The sequence below is a fragment of the Salarias fasciatus genome, chromosome 23 (assembly GCF_902148845.1).
Source record: "Salarias fasciatus chromosome 23, fSalaFa1.1, whole genome shotgun sequence".
Classification (NCBI taxonomy): domain Eukaryota; kingdom Metazoa; phylum Chordata; class Actinopteri; order Blenniiformes; family Blenniidae; genus Salarias; species Salarias fasciatus.
This window is the reverse complement of record NC_043766.1, coordinates 6,283,784-6,292,735: the sequence shown is the minus strand read 5'-3', so window position 1 is coordinate 6,292,735 and position 8,952 is coordinate 6,283,784.

The following is an 8,952-nucleotide window of genomic DNA, read 5'->3' as shown; positions in this document are numbered from 1 at the left end:
GAAAAACCCTCACATTCAAGACACCTGTGTTCAAATAAAAAACAATTAAGAGTCAACAGGTCACTGAAACTTCATTCTTTTTAATTATATTTCATGATAAAATGGGTTAATAGCAGCAACAACAGTTTGCATGGATCCTGTCCCTCAGCAGACATTAGGTGAAAGGTCATGTAAACACTGGAATTATTGCTTGTATGTGCCATCATCTCATCAGTCCTATTCATGTTACCATACGTGAATATGAATACACTGATTGAGCAAACCTGATTGATATTTCTTGAAAAATGATGAATAATTGCCTTTGTGGATGCAACGAAGGCCTTGTGGCGCCAGAAGGCAGACACAGCCACATTTACATACAAGCTGCAACATTGTGCTGACTGTGTGAAAATGTCATAAGTCAGGTAGTAGCAGCTGTTAGCAGCCGGCTCAGAAAAGGTCTCTGAATACTCAACGGCCATCATGAGGGCTTGACCTTCCAGTAAATGTGTCAAAGTGATTAAGTGTTTAAGAGTGACTGACACTTTTCATAGCTTCAAGTATTCCAGAAAAACCAATCCAGTTAATACAACACAATAACATCTGTCTTTTAAGTGAACACAAAATCGGATGATTTTATCGTAGCAACAAAAATTTAATCTGATTTTTTTTTTTTTTTACGAACCTCAGTGAATGTTTTGATTGTATCATATGTAAGGTGATGCCTGGATATTCTCTTTGATTATATGAAGGTAAGGTCAGCCATGCGTGACATCCACTGAGACAAGAAATCCTTTGGTAACACGAGCTTCATATCACTAAGAGGCTCCAGGCAAAGAATGCTGGTGGTTCTACATCTCCAGGTTCCACTGTCTTTACATGTTTTGCTTTTTACTGTGTGTTCTAAGAGAAATAGTATTAATTCTATTTCTGAAGTTAGATGGAAAGAAAACATGCAATCTTGTTTTAAATTGAGTCTTTATTAAATGAAGCTAAGATACATTTTTTGCTTTAAAGGAGAAAGCTTCACATTAACCCCTTTTTTTCTTTACAAAGCAAAAATTGTTTTTAGGTTTTAATTTTTCATTAAAAATCCCTTTCCTTGAAAACAAATATGACATGTTCTTCTTTTCATTTACAAAATGTACAACATTCCGTTTGTCAGGAAAGAAATGTGTTATCTTTGTATTTGAAAATACTTGAGATGCTTCTGTTTTAAAAACAAAACGGAAAAAAGATTTCTAGGATGTATGTAGATATCAAACTTGCTTTTAAAGAAATAAAGAAAAAGAAGAAGAAAATATTTACAGTCCTCATATGGTTTATTTACAAAAAATGCTAAAACTGGGTTCAGTTATGCCTCCACTTTAAATCTGTCACAACTCACTCTCTCTTTCCTCTCTGGATTATTTACATTTCTGTCTGATATTAATCCAACTTTTTATTTGCATCATTAAGGAACGACTCATGTTATCACAGTAAATACTTCCTCACGTTTAAACAGTTTATGCAGAACATCTGATGCAACTAGTTTAATCTTTTCAAGTATCATCACCACTCTCAGTTACTGTAATAATTAACTTATTATCAGTGTGTGTGTGTGTGTGTGTGTGTGTGTGTGCGTGTGTGTGTGTGTGTGTGTGTGTGTGTGTGTGTTAGGGAGGGGGGGTCACCAACTTTTCTGTAAATTAAACTAAATTGGAAAGGCAATGTGACAGATTAATCTCTATTTCACTTTATTCAATGTAACTTTTTACATTAAAGCCACAACAGGGAAATCAAATTATTTGGATAGTAAATAAAGATTTGATTATTGTTAATCTCTAAACTTTTGTTGTACACTTGGATATTTCTGGGGTTTTGTCTCTTATAACTTTTTCTACCGTGTAATAAGTTCTGGAGAAAAAGTACTACTACGCCCCCTTCTGGCCATCCTCGTACCTTCACGCACATGTCTACTACAATGAGAGACGTTTGCTTCCACTTTTATCAGTCATGCCTTAGTAAATGATGTATTGTGCTGGTTTTTTTGCCCTTGAAAAGAACTTTGGATATCTAGGGAATATTGTGAATTAGTAAACTCTCAGGGTACTTTTTTTTTTTTGGAGGGACAGGGATCATTATCTTAGTCACTTTGTGACAGTGACTTATTTGAGTAACAATGTTTGTTTTTTTTTTGTCCAGTTTTTGTTTTTCCTAACCAATGTCAGGGTGCAGTAAGTTTTCTCCAACTTTCCAACTTAAAGCGAGAAAAGAAATCATGCAGCCTTGAAGGAGGATGGTTGTGAAGATTTCCAAAGGAGCAGGATTTTCCCGCGGGTAATCAAAGAGGTAAAGGCAATAATGTTGTCCTGAGTAATTGAAGTAGCTGGATTATTAGGTGGCCTACCAAAAACAGCTATTTGAGGGGTTGGACTGAAGCACTCCAAACTGGATGAGAGACAATCTGATGCAGCTAGAAGAACAATTATCAGCACCAAGTGCTTTGATCCAGAAATCTATTTAAAAAAAAAAAAAGGTGTTTGTGATTGAGGTTCCCAATCAGCCCTTGATCTTAAGAGGCCATAAAGGATCGAAACCTGACCTCTGGGCAACAGTCTTGCCTCAAGTACCTATTCTATGCCACTGGAGTAAATTCAATAGTTTAGACTTTTTTTTTATATTTCCAGCTTTGTGATTTTGCTAGAACCCATTCATCACATTCCCTCAAGTCTCTAAATCCAGTGCTTTTGCACCTTCCTTTTGTTTTCTTTAATACTCTGCACATTTTGCTAAATTTTCGGTATGTTTTACAGAAAGTCTTCCCATGAAACCATCCTCTTCTGATTTCATTTCACTCCATACAGTGAATGAAATGATTTTCAAGAGTCGGTAGCTTTGAAGTTTTATGTTAAAAACAAATATGTTTGATGTCAAGTCTTCTCTTTGTGCCTTTTGATAAAGCTTTGAAAGTATGAAACACCAGTTCTCCAAAAAAATAACAATACAATTCAAGTGTTAAAAAATGTTGCAGTATAAACTGGATAATTGCTTAATTTTAGTGCAGTAGCACCAAAGCAAAGACCTGAGAGCTGGGCAGATGTGTATATTTCTGAATGAGCTGAAGCTGTAAAGCAGGTGTTTGAGGAACACCAGTGCTGTCCCTGTTGCAGTCATGGTGAATTGGTTCTCACCTTTCTTGAAACATTCTTCAGGTGTAATGCCTTTATGGCTGATCAAACTCATCACTTACAAGCAGGCTTTTTCACCTCACAATTAAAGTTAAGCACTGAAATGTAACCTTTCCACTTTAACATCACTACTACATGAGTTTGACCTGTTTTAACCTGAGGTAAGTGCCAACATGCAGTTTGTATAGGACTGCAGTCTCCTGATGAACAAATCCTGATAATTTCTATTTGTGTTGTTATCCAGAGTTTGAGAAAGTGGAACTTGTAGATGAGCTTTAAGTAACATAATTTTGTTCAGTTCAAACTAATCAAATCAATCTTTATTTATAACACACTTTTCATAATACAAAAACAAGACAAATTGAATTGCATTATTAAAATAATAAAACAAAAATGTACCTACAGTCAGGACTTCCCCTCTTATCCAGTATGCAGGACACTTTTTTTTCAAGGTGTGCCAGGAGCCTCATTTGCAGAAAAAGACTGCACCTTATGTTTGCTGATGAAGTTTTCTTGTAATCTTTGCTTTCACTGATTTCCACAGTTGAACTTGCTTTGTACCAGGGCTGATGAGATGTTGTGCCTGGATGTTAATCACATATCTGTGTTGTTCGCTTCTGCCTGAAGGCTTTTCCTCCCAGAGCACAGAGACATGAATTATTGTCTGAGCACCAAGGTAGTTCAATGAAGAACGATAAGCGGATTTACAGCCTTGTAACAGGCTGCTTCTGGAGGGTGTTGTTGTAGGACAGAAGGGACCAATAGATAAACTTCCTTTGCCCAAAACTGACGATAATAAGGTCTGCCAGCGAAAAGCTTGTAAACCAATATCTTTTTTAAGCAGATGTATAAAACTTATTCAGTTTCCCTGGTGGAATAGATGAGTTGAGTATTAGTGGTCCAAAACAAGAAGACACTCTTTTATCATTTTCAATAACCACATGAATAACACCTTTTTTTTTTCTTTTATTCAACAGTGGAAAAAAATACAGTAGTCAGTGTATTTCTGTATTTCCCCAACATGTGCCTCGGGATACACCCAATCAAATCCCTCCCCTGCACTGTCAAAAAGAAGATCCAGCTCTTATTCCTGAAGAGTCTGGTGAGAGAAGGACTGGATGCTTATGTCCTCAGTGGAGTGTGCGTCCTGCCTCACCATGTTCTAGCTGCTCATTGTCAGAGAGGCAGGCAGCACAAACACAGGTAAAGTCTGTTCAAACACAGTTTCTGCCTGGATGCAGTCACACTACTGAAATGCTTCACCAGCCAAACAGTGCACACTTTACACCACATTGATTTTTAATGTTATATCACCAAAACACCCTCATGTATGCTGCTGTATTTCTGCCCTGTTGCCAAGTTCATTTTCAAGCTGCGGTGAATTGTTTTGTACATCTTAATTTATTCTATGCAATACTTCTTTTTGTATCTGGTTATCAACACTGAGACTGGGAAACCGGTAGTTCATTTCTTTATTAAGTCACATACTGTGATGGTGACAGTAATGCTGAGTCTAAGTTTTGGGTTTATTTTCTGTTTGCAATTCAATGATTTGTGGCAGATTTCTATAACTGACATCCCTCAAAACCAATGATGATGATGGAAATAATCACTGCAGGTGCTCCCAATGAAACTCTGCAACTGAGGACATGCCATTAATATTAATTTGTTTGAAATATCAAATAATAACACTACTGCTATCAGTAGTAGTATTACTACTACTACTACAAATAACAACAACAGCAATAACGTTAATACACTCCATGCTGACATGAGCTTTGTCAGACCACTGGATGGCATTGTTTAGCCACAACGAAAATAACATACAGATAGGGTATATGTGCTGAATTCTTACACATTGTATTTTTTTGTAAGTTTTTGCTGCCAGTGCTATTGTGCTCTGCTAAAATGAAAATCACGCACTTGATCCAGGTCAGTGGAAAACGTCCACAGAGACCACGAAGAGATTTGGAGAAGACCAATAAATATGTCAACCAAATGTCAACGTGCTGAATCACACATATGACGGAGATGAAAAACAAGGATTAACTACTGAGCTGTAGACATTGCCCTGAGGTACTGCATCTGTGTTGAAGTTATTGTGCGGAGACAATGTTGGATTTCCCAGCTGATGAATGTGACATGCTCTGTCACCGCCTGTTAAATTCAGCTTCAAGTGACGCAAACTTTCACACAGGACACTGCAAAGCAAACATTTGTAACTGTCTCCAAAGGACTGAATGACTGAGTGTGTGTGTGTGTGTGTGTGTGTGTGTGTGTGTGTGTGTGTGTGTGTGTGTGTGTGTGTGTGTGTGTGTGTGTGTGTGTGTGTGTGTGTTCTTGTATTTCTATCCTTGTCGGGGCCAAATGTCCCCACAAGGATAGCAAAACGTGGAACGACGTGCCTTGTGGGGACCTTTTTCCGGTCCTAAGTAGGAGAAACAGTGTTTTCTTGACCATGTTGTTGTTACTGAAAAAAGTAAAAGTGCAAACACATTTCTTTAGGGTTAGGCTTTGTTGTGGTGTGGGTTAGGGTTAGGGTAAGGGTCAGGGTTAGGGGCTAGACATGAATGGGAGTCAATGGACGGTCCCCACAAGGATAGAAATACAAGACTATGTGTGTGTGTGTGTGTGTGTGTGTGTGTGTGTGTGTGTGTGTGTGTGTGTGTGTGTGTGTGGTTGCGTGCGTGCGTGTTCCGCCTGTCATGTATTACGAATTTGGTTGCATTTCAAGATTGCAGCAACAATAATATTTGAGAACAGTCCAGCAACAGTGTGTGTTGTGTAAAGTCATATTAAAGATCTGTGCAGTTTCTCTAAGTGCCCAAAAATGGGTAATTGACATGATTTCCCTTGAAAGGGGAACACTTCATCTGGTACGATGTTGTCGTTCCTGGGTGCAGTACGTCAGATAGATGTGAAAAGTGTTACACAATTTGCATTTCACAGACGAATGGCTTTAATACAGCAAATAAACGGCGAACGATATTTCAGCAGTTGTCTTTATATAAATCCTCTGGTGAATTATATGACTAATGCATGTGTTTGAACTGGTAAGTGCATAAAAATAATATCCCTTTACAGCCCAATATGTACAACATACTGTACATCCAAGCACAACACTCATCCAGCGCTCGCATGCATTAGAAATAGATTCACACATACACACACTGCCATTATCGTTCTTCATCGTTTCTGTTTTGCCACATGTTGTGCTTTCTGTGATTCACCTGTATTTTCTGCTGTTCCAGTAGCTACTTATGTCCATATTTTTTCGTGAATGTCAAAGATCACTGGTCATTGCTGACGTTGGTGTTCCTACAACAGCTTGACGCTGCAGTTGAAACACTAACTTCAAGCTATTTTTTTAGGGGGGGATATTGCCTGAAAATCCTCTGAAGGGGGTTCACAACAAATTAATGCAAATTTTCCTGTATTTAATCATTCTCTGTTGCTTTAGAGGAGAAGTAAAAACAAAGTGGGCACTGCAGGTGAGAGGTTTTCCCACTGAATAAATGTGATTTGTAAACAAAAGGGCTTTGCGTACTGGTGCTGCAGCGACAGGGGGAGGTGATTACATCTGTGTAATCTCCATTTGACATTCACATTGGTGATTGAAGGCTGATAGCATTTTTTATTTCTGTTTAGAGTCAGAAATGTTTGAGTTGCTATCTGGATGGCATTTTCTGCAGCCTTCGGTATGCTTGAAGGAGGAATTATCTCTGTTGTTTTTCGACCCACACTTGGGAATGAATGAATAAATCTGCATATGTGCACACTGACTTAAAATATACTACCATGACCTATTTGGTACTTTTAGCTTTTACATTTTGAGTCGGGCTCTGCAAGCAGAAACAAACATGACTACTCTTCATATTGACTCAAGTGTCCTCTCGTCATTGTTATGGTATTCTCCCTCTCTCTCTCTCTCTCTCTCTCTCTCTCTCTCTCTCTCTCTCTCTCTCTCTCTGGACTCCACTCATGCAATTTTTGCAATTAAATCCTATTGACACCTGAGGGTAGCAGTACAAACTAACACTGTAGCAGCAACACAGCGGTAGGCAGCTGGCATAAATCTTGTGTAGGATGCTGGCCCCACTTGGGTAACCTTGTCCTGAGGTGAGGTCTTTGCGCATCACACCCAAATTACACATAAAGAACACGCTAGGCATCCAAAGTGAAGTAAGCATGAGAGCTGCTATTACATGAGCAATGCTCCATGTAGAGCTCTCTGCTCGTTACGAGGGCCAATCATGTGTGTGATTTTGTTTTAAAGTAATCATGTAATTTAAAGTGAGCGCATGTGTAATATCTGTGCAATGGTAGGAGTGCTCTGATTGTTTTGCCTGGCCTCCTGAGACTCGTACAAAATGAAAGTTTGGGAATTTCGGTTGTTATGAGGTAAAATAAGTCAAGAAAGGAAAATGGATATTCCTTTTATGGCATGCTCACTGTAGTGGAAGTAAGGTGAGTCGGAGGAAACTATGTAGGAGATGGATGGGATCAATGTTTCGGGTCAAAGCAACACTAAAACTAATATAAAAATAACCCAAACTTATGGTGTGTATTTTGTCCTAATTAGTGTATTCCTGGTTTACTGGCCCACTGTCTTTATATAAGTCTGATTCCTTCAGCTGTTCGAGTTCTAGAGTTTCATGTGTTGTCTTGTTGATATGTCCTCAGGTTGAAAGTTATATCTCACCCAGTTTTCTACAGTCTGTCAATCTTTCATATTTATGGTGGTGTTTGGTGTTGTATTTCAGAACTTACAACAGGGCAGGTATGGCAGCGCCTGGAGCTGAAAGAAGGAGATAAGAATCCCCCTTATGGGGCCCCGTATTTGCTGCTGCAGTGTAATGACAGACAGTAGTAGAAGGAGGCCTGTTTGAGACTGCTGACATTTAGCCTGTTTCGGTATATTAACGACACAAATTAAAACCCCATTAGACTACAACAACACTTTGGGAATCTCCCTAATTGGGCCCTTTGCGGGCCACTTGCTAGTTGCTACTGCTGCTGTGAAACATACTGAAAAGTGAGGCCCATCTATACAAACATGGCATTCAGAAAACGGAAAATAAAAAATACTCCAGAAGAAAGGATGTAAAGACTACAAAACAGTTTGTATGAGTGTGTACATGTGCGTGTGCACGTGCATGTTACACTGAAAGCCAGTTATGTCATTTTGTTCCAAATTTCCTTTGACCCCATCTCCACCTGGCCCTTGACACGATAAATTACATATACAGTGAAAATTGCTTCTGGATCTGCACAGTACTTTAAGCATAGCACTCTTTACTCTTCCTTTCTCTGCTGACCTATTTCAGGTTATCCATGAGCCAGGAAAGGCTTGCAAGAGTGTGATTTTCAGGGTTTTTTAAGGTATAGATGATATAGTGGGGAAATTTTTATAAGCTCAGCAATAGTTAAAATATTTTCTCTTGAATACAAAGTTTCCAAATTTGAAAAAAATAATGCAGTTCCATTTTGTTTTTGCTATATTATTCAGACAATGTTTTCTTTTGTGATATTTATGATAACTGATCTTTAAAAGTATAATCAAAAATGTGGTTTAATCAGCATCATTACAAACATTTACTGTGGCGGTAAACACCTCATTTGTTTACATTGATTGTTTTCACCTGCACCCTGTCAAGAAGAAGACCATATGAGAATGTTCCGTTTTTTTGAGTTTGAAGTGTTACGTTGACAATTACAAGCAAGTAGCAATGGTTGCCCTCAACAAAGGCACTTTACTGCTGCTGTCACTAAGTTATGAGAAGACAAACAAGCTCATGTCCAT